Source organism: Coregonus lavaretus, assembly GCF_964263955.1.
Source record: "Coregonus lavaretus genome assembly, chromosome: 1".
NCBI lineage: Eukaryota > Metazoa > Chordata > Actinopteri > Salmoniformes > Salmonidae > Coregonus > Coregonus lavaretus.
This window is the reverse complement of record NC_139988.1, coordinates 27,899,984-27,914,485: the sequence shown is the minus strand read 5'-3', so window position 1 is coordinate 27,914,485 and position 14,502 is coordinate 27,899,984.

Sequence of the window (14,502 nt, the reverse complement as noted above, 5' to 3'; positions counted from 1 at the left end):
CAGTTGATTTCTTCAAACCAAGCTGCTTACCTATTGCAGATTCAGTCTTCCCAGCCTGGTACAGGTCTACAATTTTGTTTCTGGTGTCCTTTGACAGCTCTTTGGTCTTGGCCATAGTGGAGTTTGGAGTGTGACTGTTTGAGGTTGTGGACAGGTGTCTTTTATACTGATAACAAGTTCAAACAGGTGCCATTAATACAGGTAACGAGTGGAGGACAGAGGAGCCTCTTAAAGAAGAAGTTACAGGTCTGTGAGAGCCAGAAATCTTGCTTGTTTGTAGGTGACCAAATACTTATTTTCCACCATAATTTGCAAATAAATTCATTAAAAATCCTACAATGTGATTTTCTGGAAAAAAAATCTAAATTTGTCTGTCATAGTTGACGTGTACCTATGATGAAAATTACAGGCCACTCTCATCTTTTTAAGTGGGAGAACTTGCACAATTGGTGGCTGACTAAATACTTTTTTTCCCCACTGTATGTGTGCAAAAGCTGCACACTGCAACTGCATGACCACTGCGTGATATACTTGTTTACTGCAGTTTCTAGGCAACAAAAAGCTACGCGCTGAGAGGAGATGAGAGGGGTAAATAACGTGCCTTAATTTAGCAATTTTTTCGGTTATACAAATAACCATAACCCAAAATTCCAGGACCATCACAGCCCTACAGAGAGTCAGACAGAAAGCTTAGTGGGTAAGAGCGTTGTGCTAGTAACCGAAAGGTCGCTGGTTCTAATCCCCGAGCCGACTAGGTGAAAAATCTGTCGATGTGCCCTTAAGCAAGGCACTTAACCCTAATTGCTCCTGTAAGTCGCTCTGGATAAGAGCGTCTGCTAAATGACTAAAATGTAATGTAAATGTAAAGAGAGAGAGGGAGGAAGAGAGGGAGGATAGAAGTGCATGCAGATAGGAAGGAGATTTAAAGTGGACAGAGAGCTAAGCACCACATTGCTGACTGATGTAAGGTTTCAGTGCTTCAAAGGTGGTAAGGGTGAATAAAAGAGAAGATAGAGGGATAAAGGAGGATGGAGGGATAGAGGGGGCAGGGGGAAGAGGGATAAAGAATGGAGTGAGAGAGAGAACCGAGGGTTAGCTGTGAGGCCACTGAATCAGCTAGACTCAGTGTCAGCGCAAAGTAGAGTTGGACTTATGTGGAGTTGAATGTGCAAGACTAAGTCCCTTTGAGAGGGAGCGAGAGAGATGGAAAAAGATTGATGGAGCAGGACAGGGAGATTGAGGAAAAAGGGAGAGAGATGGGAGGGTGTGAAACAAAGTGATGGAGAGGGGTAGAGAGACGAGAGAGAGAGTTGTATGAAGCAGACTGTGTTTTAAGGGTGTGTGTATTGATGAGGTGTCAGAAGAGTAATCTCCAGTCACTGTAAAGGTGTTTATCTGTGTGCGCACCTGTATCGAGGTTCCAACTCACTAGCCACATATTGGCCCATCTCTTCCCAAACAACTGAGTAACCGCTGAGTCTGTGTGTGTGTGCGTGTGTGTGTGTGTACGTGTGAGTGTGTGTGCGTGCGTGTGTGTACGTGTGAGTGTGTGTGTGTACGTGTGAGTGTGTGTACGTGCGTGTGTGTATGTGTGAGTGTGTGTGCATGCGTGCGTGTGTGTACGTGTGAGTGTGTGTGCGTGCGTGCGTGTGTGTTGTCCTGCATCACAGCACATCAGCGCGCATCTCTTCTATTAGACTATAGTCAGGGGGCAGAGAATTATGTGATTGCAAATAATGCCCCTGTCACAACCTATTGTGCTGTATAGTTTGTGAGCTGTCACATAACACACACACACACACACACACACACACACACACACAGAGAGAGAGAGAGAGAGACACAAAGCAGAGGTTTATCACTGAAGCAATTTTAGACTTGCCTAAATAAATAAAGGTTAAATAAAATAAAATAAAATAAAAATTCACTAAAGTACAACTTTGTTCCATGGGGAAGGCTTCTCATTTAAGCAGGGAAAGAATGCTGAGAGAGTTTGTGTGTACGTGCGGACGTGTGTTTGTGTGAGTGTGTCAGATGGATGGGCTTCCAGAGTTTTAGGCAGGACATTTTAAGCGAGTGTTCCTCTCCCTCAGGAGTAAGCTATCTAATATAGTACACAGAGTGTTTGGCTACTGAGAGAGAGAATGTGTGCGTATGGTGTTTGTGTGTGTGAGCGTGTGCGTGTGCGTGTGGTGTTTGTGTGTGTGTGTGTGTGTGTGTGTGTGTGTGTGACAAGCTTCGGTTCGTGTAAGGAGCTTTGTGGAGGAAATGAGAGTTCAGCTGACAGTGGCTGAGGATTATCTGAAAGCATAAAAACAGCCTTAAGGAGTGTGTGTCTGTGTTGTGTGTGTGTGTGTGTGTGTGTGTGTGTGTGTGTGTGTGTGTGTGTGTGTGTGTGTGTGTGTGTGTGTGTGTGTGTGTGTGTGTGTGTGTGTGTGTGTAAATTGTAAAGAGCCATTTCCCTCTCACTTCCCTCAACAGGGACCATCAAATGTATTTTATCTTTAATTATTTGAGAAAAGTGACTCCCAAAACACACTCAGCCCTGTCGAGAACGTTCATATTATGTATTTTCAGATACAGATGTATGGTCTGCCTCACTGATGTTGCATAATAAATATTAAAGCTAGAATCCTTAGTTTCTACATCCATTTTTGCCCGAATAAATGTATGATATACAGCGCATTCAGAAAATATTCAGACCCCTTCACTTTTTCAAAAGTTTGTTACGTTACAGCCTTATTCTAAAATTGATTAAATAAATAAAAAATCCTCATCAATCTACCCACAATATCCCATAATGACAAAGCGAAAACAGGTTTTTAGAAATGTTTGCAAATTTATTAAAAATAAAAAACAGAAATACCTTATTTACATAAGTATTCAGACCCTTTGTTATGAGAAATTGAACTCAGGTGCATCCTGTTTCCATTGATCATCCTTGAGATGTTTCTACAACTTGATTGGAGTCCACCTGTGGTCAATTCAATTGATTGGACATGATTTGGAAAGGCACACACCTGTCTATATACGGTCCCTCAGTTGACAGTGCATGTCGGAGCAAAAACCAAGCCATGAGGTCAAAGTAATTGTCTGTAGAGCTCCGAGACAGGATTGTGTCGAGGCACAGAAAATGGCCCTTAAATGGAAGAAGTTTGGAAGACTCTTCCTAGAGCTGGCCAAACTCAGCAATCGGGGGAGAAGGGCCTTGGTCAGGGAGGTGACCAAGAACCTGATATGTCACTCTGACAGAGCTCCAAAGTTCCTCTATGTAGTTGGGAGAACCTTCCAGAAGGACAACCGTTTCTGCAGCACTCCACCAATCAGGCCTTTATGGTACAGTGGCCAGACAGAAGCTACTCCTCAGTAAAAGGCACATGATAGCCCACTTGCAGTTCGCCACGACTGGGGTGAATTTTGGGGCAAAGGTTCACCTTCCAACAGGACAACGACCCTAAGCACACAGCCAAGACAATGCAGGAGTGGCTTCGGGACAAGTCTCTGAATATACTTGAGTGGCCCAGCCAGAGCCCAGACTTGAACCCGATCGGACATCTCTGGAGAGACCTAAAAATAGCTGTGCAGCAAAGCTCTCCATCCATCCTGACAGAGCTTGAGAGGATCTGCAGCGAAGAAATTAGAAACTCCCCAAATACAGGTGTGCCAAGCTTGTAGCGTCATACCCAAGAAGACTCGAGGCTATAATCGCTGCCAAAGGTGCTTTAACAAAGTACTGAGTAAAGGGTCTGAATACTTATGTAATTGTGACCGACCGGCTCGATTCGGTCTTATGTAGCAAAATTAGAAATGTAGAGCTAGAAAATGGTATATCATACACTACAGTTGAGGAACAATGGGAAAGTAATTCTGCTTTGAAAGTTGATAAACTTGCAACCTCACTTTTGAGAAAATGGCCCTTGAATGTTTTGGTACCTACTGGAGAGCTCTTCTTTGTCTACACCCATTCAGCATTGTTCACACCCTCTTAAGCTTTAGCCCCGCCCATCTCTTTAAAGATTCACATGTGAGGCTATGTACTAAACAACCAAAGATTTCAAGACTAAAGGCTGTTTTATACTATGGGTGTGTTCAAAAATGTAATCTGGAGTGCCAGAGTGTGCTCTGGGCGTTCGTAAACTCAGAGCGTTGTCAGATTGTCCGTTCGTAAATTCAGAGCGTTTAGATCTCGGAGCGTTCAGAGCGCACACTGGATGCTCTGGCCGAGGAGTAGGGTTGATCCGAGCATTCTGACCTAACAACAGCAGTCAAGCACCCAAGCTAACTGGCTAACGTTGGCTAGCTTGCTAGCTACTTCCATACACAAATGAGAGAACAGCTCACTCTGACCATTTTACTTGTCCTAGCAGAGCTGGTTAGGCTGTTTTTATGTTATCCAGAGCGTTGATGACTGCAACTGTGCTGCTGGCAACCATTTAATTATGCTTTTTTGCCAACGTTTACTGACACCAGCCATATTCAACAGTTATTCTGCACTCTGGCACACTCAGACGAGAGTGCTCTGAATTCGGAGTAGATAGCCAGAGCGAATTTACCAGCTACGTCTATCGACAGTTGTCGCAGTGACATCATAAACATTCTATTGAAATAGTTACTTACATAGTGGAGTCTTTTGTTTAGACATGTAGCTAGCTAGGTAAACAATGAACCATAATCCCAACTCATAACGTTACTACCCTGCATGAATCTGCAAGTAGCTAACCAACCTGGTTCAATGTTATCTAGCTAACATTAGGCTATAACTAGCAATGCAAATGGTTCTGAGATACGAATAATATTACTACACAGATCATACACGTAACGTTAGCTATCTAGCCAGCCAGCTAACGTTAGCTAGCTAGCTAACAGTACACTTTAACTTGAAATTAAAACGACTTTCTGACTATATTTGAAACGTGTAATATCTGAAAATGTAGCTAGCTAGACTCTCTTACCCATATACGTGGATGGACGCTTCTCCCTCTCTGTCACGGATGCCATGGTTGCCCTTACTTTGAAGATGTAATCCGGAGACAGATGTTTTACAACAGCCTTCTGTGTATTCTCTTTTCGACACCGTCTGCATATTTTCTCCATCTCCTTAGCTATCATACTCTAATTCCACTGATTTCAAAACTCGGTCCTCCAGAAAGTGGAGAGCAACACTATGTGATATCTTTTTTTTTAAAGCCGCGTTAGAACAGATTACCTACACATACTGACCAGCTCATATTATAGACAGAAGCGGGCTACATGGCAGACCAATCCGAACTCATCTCTCGGTATGTCCAGCCCACTCATTATCTCAGCCAATCATGGCTTGCCGGAAGTTTGCTGTCTTTTTCCATAGCTAAACCAAATAGGCTTGTAATTTAACAATTTTATTAGTACTTACAGATGGCATACACGTTTGTTATTAAGGCACATGAAAGTTCACTTGTTCCAGAAGGCATTTCTGCCCAAAAAACGCATTTTGCAAAAAAAAAAAAAAAAAGAGTTACGTTCAAATGGCACTCCTGTGAAGTAGTGAGGCGTGACATTCTTTTGCTTTGTTATCATCGGTTATTGTGTGTAGATTGATGATAAAAACAATTTTGGGGGGAATAAGGCTGTAACGTAACAAATTGTGGGTAAAGTGAAGGGGTCTGAATACTTTCTGAATGCACTGTTTACCCATTGATTCTTGAAGAATACAACTTGCCTCATGAGCTTAGTTGAACTGTCGTACCCCATCAGAACCAAAAATATACGTTTGTTTTACTTCAATGTTTGTAAACAATGTAGATGTAAACAAACCCCGTATAGCCTCAAAACATGGTTAAAACTATAATGTTGAAATCATGTATGGCCATGGATCAACCTGAAAACATTACTTCAACTGGTTACAGGTAAATGAGTTAGGTTTTCTCATTTGAAAAATACTATATTTGTTGAAACCAAATATATGATTCAATGCCAACTGTTTTATTTGATTATTAACAAACCTATATTTCAATTTACAACCTATTTCTTTAAACATTCAACTTACTTTTCTCCTTTGGTTAAACCCAATAAACAGCAAATACGAACTCATATTTCATGTAAATACAACCCATTTTTTCATCTTGTTCCAAATGCATTTTTTTATTTGGAATTACCCATCCACATTTCTTCAATTGGGTTACAAGCAATTACATAAATTCCCTGTAAATCATTAAATTAAGTTGGTTCAATAACTTGAAAAAATAACAAACTGAAATCCTCACCCCCAATAAACCACACCTCCAACTCTTCTACATTGCCCCCACCGCTATTGAATGCGCATGAGGTGTTCAAAGCAATTTAGAAGCTTTCATTCCATAAAGAAAAATCACATTGATCTGTCGAATTTATTTGATTTCAGACAAATTGAATAGAATAGGTTGAAAGAACCAAAGCACTTCATATGAACAACAGCGTCGTCCCACTTTTTACATTGTAGCTCTATCTATGAATTTGAGAGTGGTAACATCTATCCATGCCCATCCCTCAGCTTTTTAACAGAGGCGGGCTGACAGCTTTGTTATTGTTTCAATTAAGGATTCTAGCTTTAAAGCCCCGTCTAGAAACAGCCTTATAAAAAAGGATAAAGCTTAGAAAACTGGGACTAAGGGAAAGGGGATAGGGTTGAAGACAGATAAGCTATAGAGAAAGTTCTCCTCTCTGTAGAATACTGATACCTGGGCCTCCCGAGTGGCGCAGCGTCGTCCGGGTGTAGGGGAGGGTTTGGCTGGCTAGGATGTCCTTGTCCCATTAAGCTCTAGCGACTCCTGTGGCGGGCCGGGCAAATGCACGCTGACACGGTCGCCAGTTGTAAGGTGTTTCCTCCGACACATTGGTGCGGCTGAATTCCGGGTTAAGCGAGCAGTGTGTCAAGAAGCAGTGCGGCTTGGCAGGGTCGTGTTTCAAAGGACGCATGGCTCTCGACCTTCGCCTCTCCCGAGTACCTACGGGAGTTGCAGCGATGGGACAAGACTGTAACTACCAATTGGATATCATGAAAAAGGGGTAAAAAATTAAAAAGAATACTGATGCCTACACCAAGCTAAATACACAGTACAGTGGCCCTCTTATAACTGAAAACTCAACTTTGAAGTGCAGTACATTTCCCAGTGTCCCAATTCAAGTAAATTACTTCTAAATGCTCCTAATAATACTCTGGTGCAAACTAGGGCTGGGCAATATATCAAATTAATTTGATTAATTTGAATGTACACTACCAGTCAAAAGTTTGGACACACCTACTCATTCAAGGGTTTTTCTTTATTTTTACTATTATTTACATTGTAGAATAATAGTGAAGACATCAGAACTATGAAATAACACATATGGAATCATGTAGTAACCAAAAATTTTTTAAACAAATCAAAATATACACTGCTCAAAAAAATAAAGGAAACACTAAAATAACACATCCTAGATCTGAATGAATTAAATAATCTTATTAAATACTTTTTTCTTTACATAATTGAATGTGCTGACAACAAAATCACACAAAAATTATCAATGGAAATCAAATGTATCAATCCATGGAGGTCTGGATTTGGAGTCACACTCAAAATTTAAGTGGAAAACCACACTACAAGCTGATCCAACTATGATGTAATGTCCTTAAAACAAGTCAAAATGAGGCTCAGTAGTATGTGTGGCCTCCACGTGCCTGTATGACCTCCCGACAACGCCTGGGCATGCTCCTGATGAGGTGGCGGATGGTCTCCTGAGGGATCTCCTCCCAGACCTGGACTAAAGCATCCGCCAACTCCTGGACAGTCTGTGGTGCAACGTGGCGTTGGTGGATGGAGCGAGACATGATGTCCCAGATGTGCTCAATTGGATTCAGGTCTGGGGAACGGGCGGGCCAGTCCATAGCATCAATGCCTTCCTCTTGCAGGAACTGCTGACACACTCCAGCCACATGAGGTCTAGCATTGTCTTGCATTAGGAGGAACCCAGGGCCAACCGCACCAGCATATGGTCTCACAAGGGGTCTGAGGATCTCATCTCGGTACCTAATGGCAGTCAGGCTACCTCTGTCGAGCACATGGAGGCCACCCCACACCATGACTGACCCACCACCAAACCGGTCATGCTGGAGGATGTTACAGGCAGCAGAACGTTCTCCACGGCGTCTCCAGACTCTGTCACGTCTGTCACATGTGCTCAGTGTGAACCTGCTTTCATATGTGAAGAGCACAGGGCGCCAGTGGCGAATTTGCCAATCTTGGTGTTCTCTGGCAAATGCCAAATGTCCTGCACGGTGTTGGGCTGTAAGCACAACCTCCACCTGTGGACGTCGGGCCCTCATACCACTCTCATGGAGTCTGTTTCTGACTGTTTGAGCAGACACATGCACATTTGTGGCCTGCTGGAGGTCATTTTGCAGGGCTCTGGCAGTGCTCCTCCTGCTCCTCCATGCACAAAGGCGGAGGTAGCGGTCCTGCTGCTGGGTTGTTGCCCTCCTACAGCCTCCTCCACATCTCCTGATGTACTGGCCTGTCTCCTGGTAGCGCCTCCATGCTCTGGACACTACGCTGACAGACACAGCAAACCTTCTTGCCACAGCTCGCATTGATGTGCCATCCTGGATGAGCTGCACTACCTGAGCCACTTGTGTGGGTTGTAGACTCCGTCTCATGCTAACACTAGAGTGAAAGCACCGCCAGCATTCAAAAGTGACCAAAACATCAGCCAGGAAGCATAGGAACTGAGAAGTGGTCTGTGGTCACCTCCTGCAGAACCACTCCTTTATTGGGGGTGTTTTGCTAATTGCCTATAATTTCCACCTGTTGTCTATTCCATTTGCACAACAGCATGTGAAATGTATTGTCAATCAGTGTTGCTTCCTAAGTGGACAGTTTGATTTCACAGAAGTGTGAATGACTTGGAGTTACATTGTGTTGTTTAAGTGTTCCCTTTATTTTTTTGAGCAGTGTATTTTATAATTGAGATTCTTCAAATAGCCAACCTGTCACGCCCTGGCTCTGGGGACTCTTATATGTTGAGCCAGGGTGTGGATTTTCTATGTGTGATTTTCTATGTTGTGTTCTAGTTCGTGTTTTCTATGTTGGCCAGGGTGGTTCCCAATCAGAGGCAGCTGATTCTCGTTGTCTCTGATTGGGAACCATACTTAGGCAGCCTGTTGGCACTAGTTATTTGTGGGATCTTGTTCTGTATAGGTTTGTGTTGGTGAACCTGTAGACTTCACGTATCGTTTTGTTCGTGTGTTAAGTACGTTAAACTTAATAAAAGATGTACGCCTATCACGCTGCGCCTTGGTCTGACTCTTACAACGATCGTGACAGAAGATCCCACCAATATAGGACCAAGCAGCGTGTGCAGGAGCAAACGCTGGGTATGGAACAGGAGGTTACTCTGGTAGATGTCCTCCTCGGTTGGGGGAGAATCACAGAGGAGGAGGCCGTCCGCTACCGGAGGGCGATGAGGGAGGATGCCCAGGCAGGAGAGGAGAAGCGGCGCCAACCGGGTCGTCGTCGGACAGGCGAGAGGCAACCCCAAGAAATGTTTTGGGGGGGGCACACGGCATGGACGACGGGGATGCTGGAGGCAGCTACAGGACGTATCGGCGGATTAGGAGAGGAGGCCACCAGGTTTGGGGGGCTGGAAGGGAGGTTGGCGGAGCCTAGAGGTAGAGCAGAGCCAACTCCCCGTACTCAGGCTAGGCAGCGTGAGACTGGGCAGGTTCCGAGTTATGCGGAGCTGCGTACTGTGCCGCGAGTGGTCCGGCACAGTCCTGTACGTCCTGTGCTAGCACCACGCACGTGTCGTGCTAAGGTGGGCATGCAGCTAGGACGGAGTGTGCCGGCTCAACGCTCGTGGCCTCCAGTACCCCTCCTCGGTCCCGGATATCCTGCGCCAGTGCCACGTGCTGTAGTGCCAGTGTGCTAAATGTGCAATGAGCATAAAAAGACTCATTTATATCAAGAATTGTCTAAATAAGCATTTTCTTAACCAGGTAGGTCACTTGATTTCAATATCTTAACAAAGTGAACAGGCTATGTTGTTCAAACAGTTGGAGTTGGACAGGAGGGTATATTCATAACAGTTGAACTGTTCTACCTTGTTAGCAAGCAAATACTTCCTAGTTGGCTAGATTTTAAATAGAAAGATGAGCTATCTACTCACTAGCATATGGGCTTGTGCTTGAGAGATTGTTTATGAGACCTGTGTTAATTTTCTATAATGTCTGCTACAATAAGTTGCTCATTATAGTGGGTGTGCATTGTGCATGGTTATGGTTGAATTTGGAACAAAAATTGCATTTTCATAGACATACTTAAAAGCCAAAACAGTGATTATTGCAAAAAAGCAGGTTAAACTATTTTGATAAAATAATACAATTATTAGTGTGTCTTATGGTTGTGGAAGGAGGATTTAGCCTAGGTATAATTTCACATGCAGTGTATTGACTTTTAATTTTACAGCAAAGCTTATGTAGTGAAACTGTAAAGAACTGTTTTATATATATCGTGAATCACCTGAAAAGCTGACATTCTTTTCGGGGGGAATGGATCAGCTTAATATTGCAGATAGATTGTATCTTCTATCAATGTAATTGTCTGCATCACTTCCAATCCCCCATGTTATTTTTTATTTTTTATATATATATTCCCCTTTATTACTTTTCAACCCCACCATCCTTTCCCTACTTGGAGTAAATTAGTGAACAACAACGCCCAGGCCTCTACTTCCGGTCTATACTTACTATCTACACCTTATGGACAGAGTTTTTTTTTTTGCTCCTGAACTTCTTCTACTCTCAACCTCTCCGATCATTTTCATGATGTCCATCCGGTTTGCTTCTAAATGCCATATCTTTCTAACTGTGCTCTTTCCCAAAAGCTCCCAACATACAACCTATATACTTATTATGGACACAGTATGCTTACATTATTAGCTATCTTTGTTATTATTTGTTGTTATTTGTTATTAGTCCCATCCTTCAACTCTATTCAATACCTCCCATCTATCTCTTAACACCATCCATATATGATTTCTATTTGCCATATATATTTCAACCGTACTGTGATGTTTTACAAAAGTTCTGAACCTTTCTATTCTCATTGCTTCTACAGATTGTGAATTAAAAATAAACATTTTTGCTAAAAGTATTATTATATTATTGATTGATTGACTATGACTTTTCAGATCACCCAGTAATGCTATCTGCAAGGTTAGTTCCAGGTAAATATTGCAATCCTTTAGCCATTCCTGGACCTGTGTCCAAAAACAAGCTGCAAATGGACAGAACCAAAGCTGACATTTGTTGGTTATATCACCCAGCCCTGGTGCAAACTGTCACAAGTCACAATTTTTTCCATTTATCGAGAGTTGACTGTAGCAGACACACACACACACACACACACAGTCAACTCTATAGCAACAGACCTATCTCTGTATTGTCATTATGTACAATGCTAATACATGTACATATTTGCGATGATTATGATAACTCGTACTGTTACTGACCTCTTGTCCAGGGCTAAAGGGTATGTGTGTGCATGTGCGTGTGTGTGTGTGTGTGTGTGTGTGTGTGTGTGTGTGTGTGTGTGTGCGTGTGCGTGCGTGCGTGCGTGCGTGCGTGCGTGTGTGTGTGTGCGTGCGTGTGTGTGTGTAACCTCTCAGTTGTAATGTTAGTGTCTGTCCTAAGGGTACATGGTTGTGAGACTGCAGACAAGCCATTCAACCTTTTAGCCCTGGACACACACTCAGTCACACACTGGACACACACACACATAGACACACGTATACCCACAGCATATGCAAGTGGGTATAAAAGCAGTCCATCTCACGTGGACTAATAAAGTACATCTTCTCTCTCTCTCTCTCTCTCTCGCTCTCTCTCTCTCTCGCTCTCGCTCTCACTCTCTCCTGTCAGCCCCTGGCGAGGTCTCTCTCTCTCCTGTCAGCCCCTGGCGAGGTCTCTCTCTCTCCTGTCAGCCCCTGGTGAGGTCTCTCTCTCTCCTGTCAGCCCCTGGCGGGGTGTAAGGTTAATTCAGGACTACCGCTTGCTCACACCCATTCCACACGCCCCCACTCCCTCCATCCAGCCCTCTCTCTAAAACAAAAGATCGGTCTTACTCCCTAACGTCTGACAAGTGAGGATTTAAAATATGCCCTCAGCCAGCAGGCCAAAAATAAACAAAAACAACAACACACACACTATATGCGTGAACAAAACACCCACTCACGCACACTTTCACAACCACACACACACACTATCACATTATCCTGTATGTACTTTGAGCTCTTAGCAAAGTAGTGGAAGGTCCATTACTCGTAGGCAGAAGAGAAGAGTAATGTAAAAACACACACACAGTGTATGCATGTACACACACACGTTGGTTTTACTATCCAAGTGGGGACCCAGAAATGTATTCCCACACTGTAAATGGAAATAAAAGTGTGAGGAGGAGAAGAGGTCACTGGCCTCTATTGAGCTCTCTCTCTATACTACTCTAATAACATTGACATTGCTGTCAGTTTGATAGAGGGTTGAGAGCTGTGCTCACTTCATATCGACTCAACACAGGCAGGTGTGCGTGTCCCACACCTCGAGGGACAGATTATTGCAGGTGCATTGCTTCTTTAATGTCAGAGTGCCATATCGAGGCCAATGCTTTCAATGAGGAGGAGAGGTGGAAAAGGAGAGGAGAAGAGGAGATGAGGTGGAGTAGAGTAAAAAGAAGAATGAGGATAAATAAAGAGAAGAGTTGTCTTTGGGCACCTGCACACACACACCTGCTATTTCTCTCACTCGTTTTCTCTGTCTCTCTCTCCGCTCTCTCTTCTCTCTCTACACACACACACCTTAAAACAAACACACCTGATATAACTCTTGATTCCTCTAAGGAGTTTCGATTGGAGGTGTTTGAATGTTTATTTCCCGTGATATAAATGTTAAAATGAGTCAGAATAGTAAGTAAACAACATTAAACTATATCATCACCTCAGGCTTGAATAGGTAGATCTACAGTGTTACAGAATATAGTGTAACTTTAAAAGCCTCATGCTGGAAGAAATGCCATAAAAGAGTAGTGTGTAGTGCTGAGTGATTAACCAAAATGTTTTGGGGTGTTATTAAACAACTAATTGACCAACGTCGGTTAAATTACTTGAATTCCATTTAGTTTGGGTTTTTTGTGAACCCAACATTTCTCTAGAGAGAAATCAAATAATTCACGACAGATATCAAGTCAAGAACACTGTAGGACGCTAGGCTAAAGGGAGTTGTAGTTTTCATTAAGCAAATATTCAACCTAGTTCAGTGCAGAAACATGGTAATTAACTACAATGACCATAATCCATTGCACCATTTTTTTCAGGCTCAGACAGATCAGAGTGGGTTTCACTCTCGCCAAAATCTGTCCAAAATAAGCCCTATGCGTTTCTATGGGCTTATTTTGGACCTAAGCTTGTTGCATGCCTTCCCGCCTTTGGGACAACAACTCCCATTGTTAGAGCAGAGACATGAGTATCTCGTCATTATATATATATCTCTGGACGGATAAACTTTTATGCCTGAGACGTTAGGTTAGATGCACACAGACCGCATGAGAGAGGAATGTACACAACACAACAACGAGAGGGACAGAGATAGTTCGTGAAAGTATGCCTTATCTTATCTTATCAGCTCTGCAGCATACTTAGGCACCAGTGGTGGCTGGTGGGAGGAGCTATAGGAGGATGGGCTCATTGTATTGGCTGAAATGGAACGGTATCAAACATATCAAACATCTGGAAACCACATGTTTGACTCCGTTCCATTAATTCCATTCCAGACATTACAATGAGCCCGTCCTCCTATAGCTCCTCCCACCAGCCTACACTATTAGGCAGGCTAGCTAAATAGTATGACTAAAGACAGTACAGTATGGGGACTCGGGGAGAACATAATGTTAGATGACCTGGCTGGCTGACTGCTACTGCCTGAACAGAGATGAGATGATTAGTTTAAGGAATTAACCTCTCACTCGACATCAACAAAACAAAGGAGATGATCGTGGACTTCAGGAAACAGCAGAGGGTGCACACCCCTATCCACATTGACGGACCGCAGTGGAGAAGGTGGAAAGCTTCAAGTTCCTTGGCAAACTGAAAAGGTCCACACACGCAGACAGTGTGGTGAACAAGGCGCAACAGAGCCTCTTCAACCTCAGGAGGCTGAAGAAATTTGGCTTGTCACCTAAAACCCTCACAAACGTTTACAGATGCACAATTGAGAGCATCCTGTCAGGCTGTATCACCGCCTGGTACGGCAACTGCACCGCCCGCAACAGCAGGGCTCTCCAGAGGGTGGTGCGGTCTGCCGAACGCATTACCGGGGGCAAACTACCCGCCCTCCAAGACACCTACAGCACCCGATGTCACAGGAAGGCCAAAACGATCATCAAGGACATCAACCACCTGAGCCACTGCCTGTTCACCCCGCTATCATCCAGAAGGAGAGGTCAGTACAGGTGCATCAAA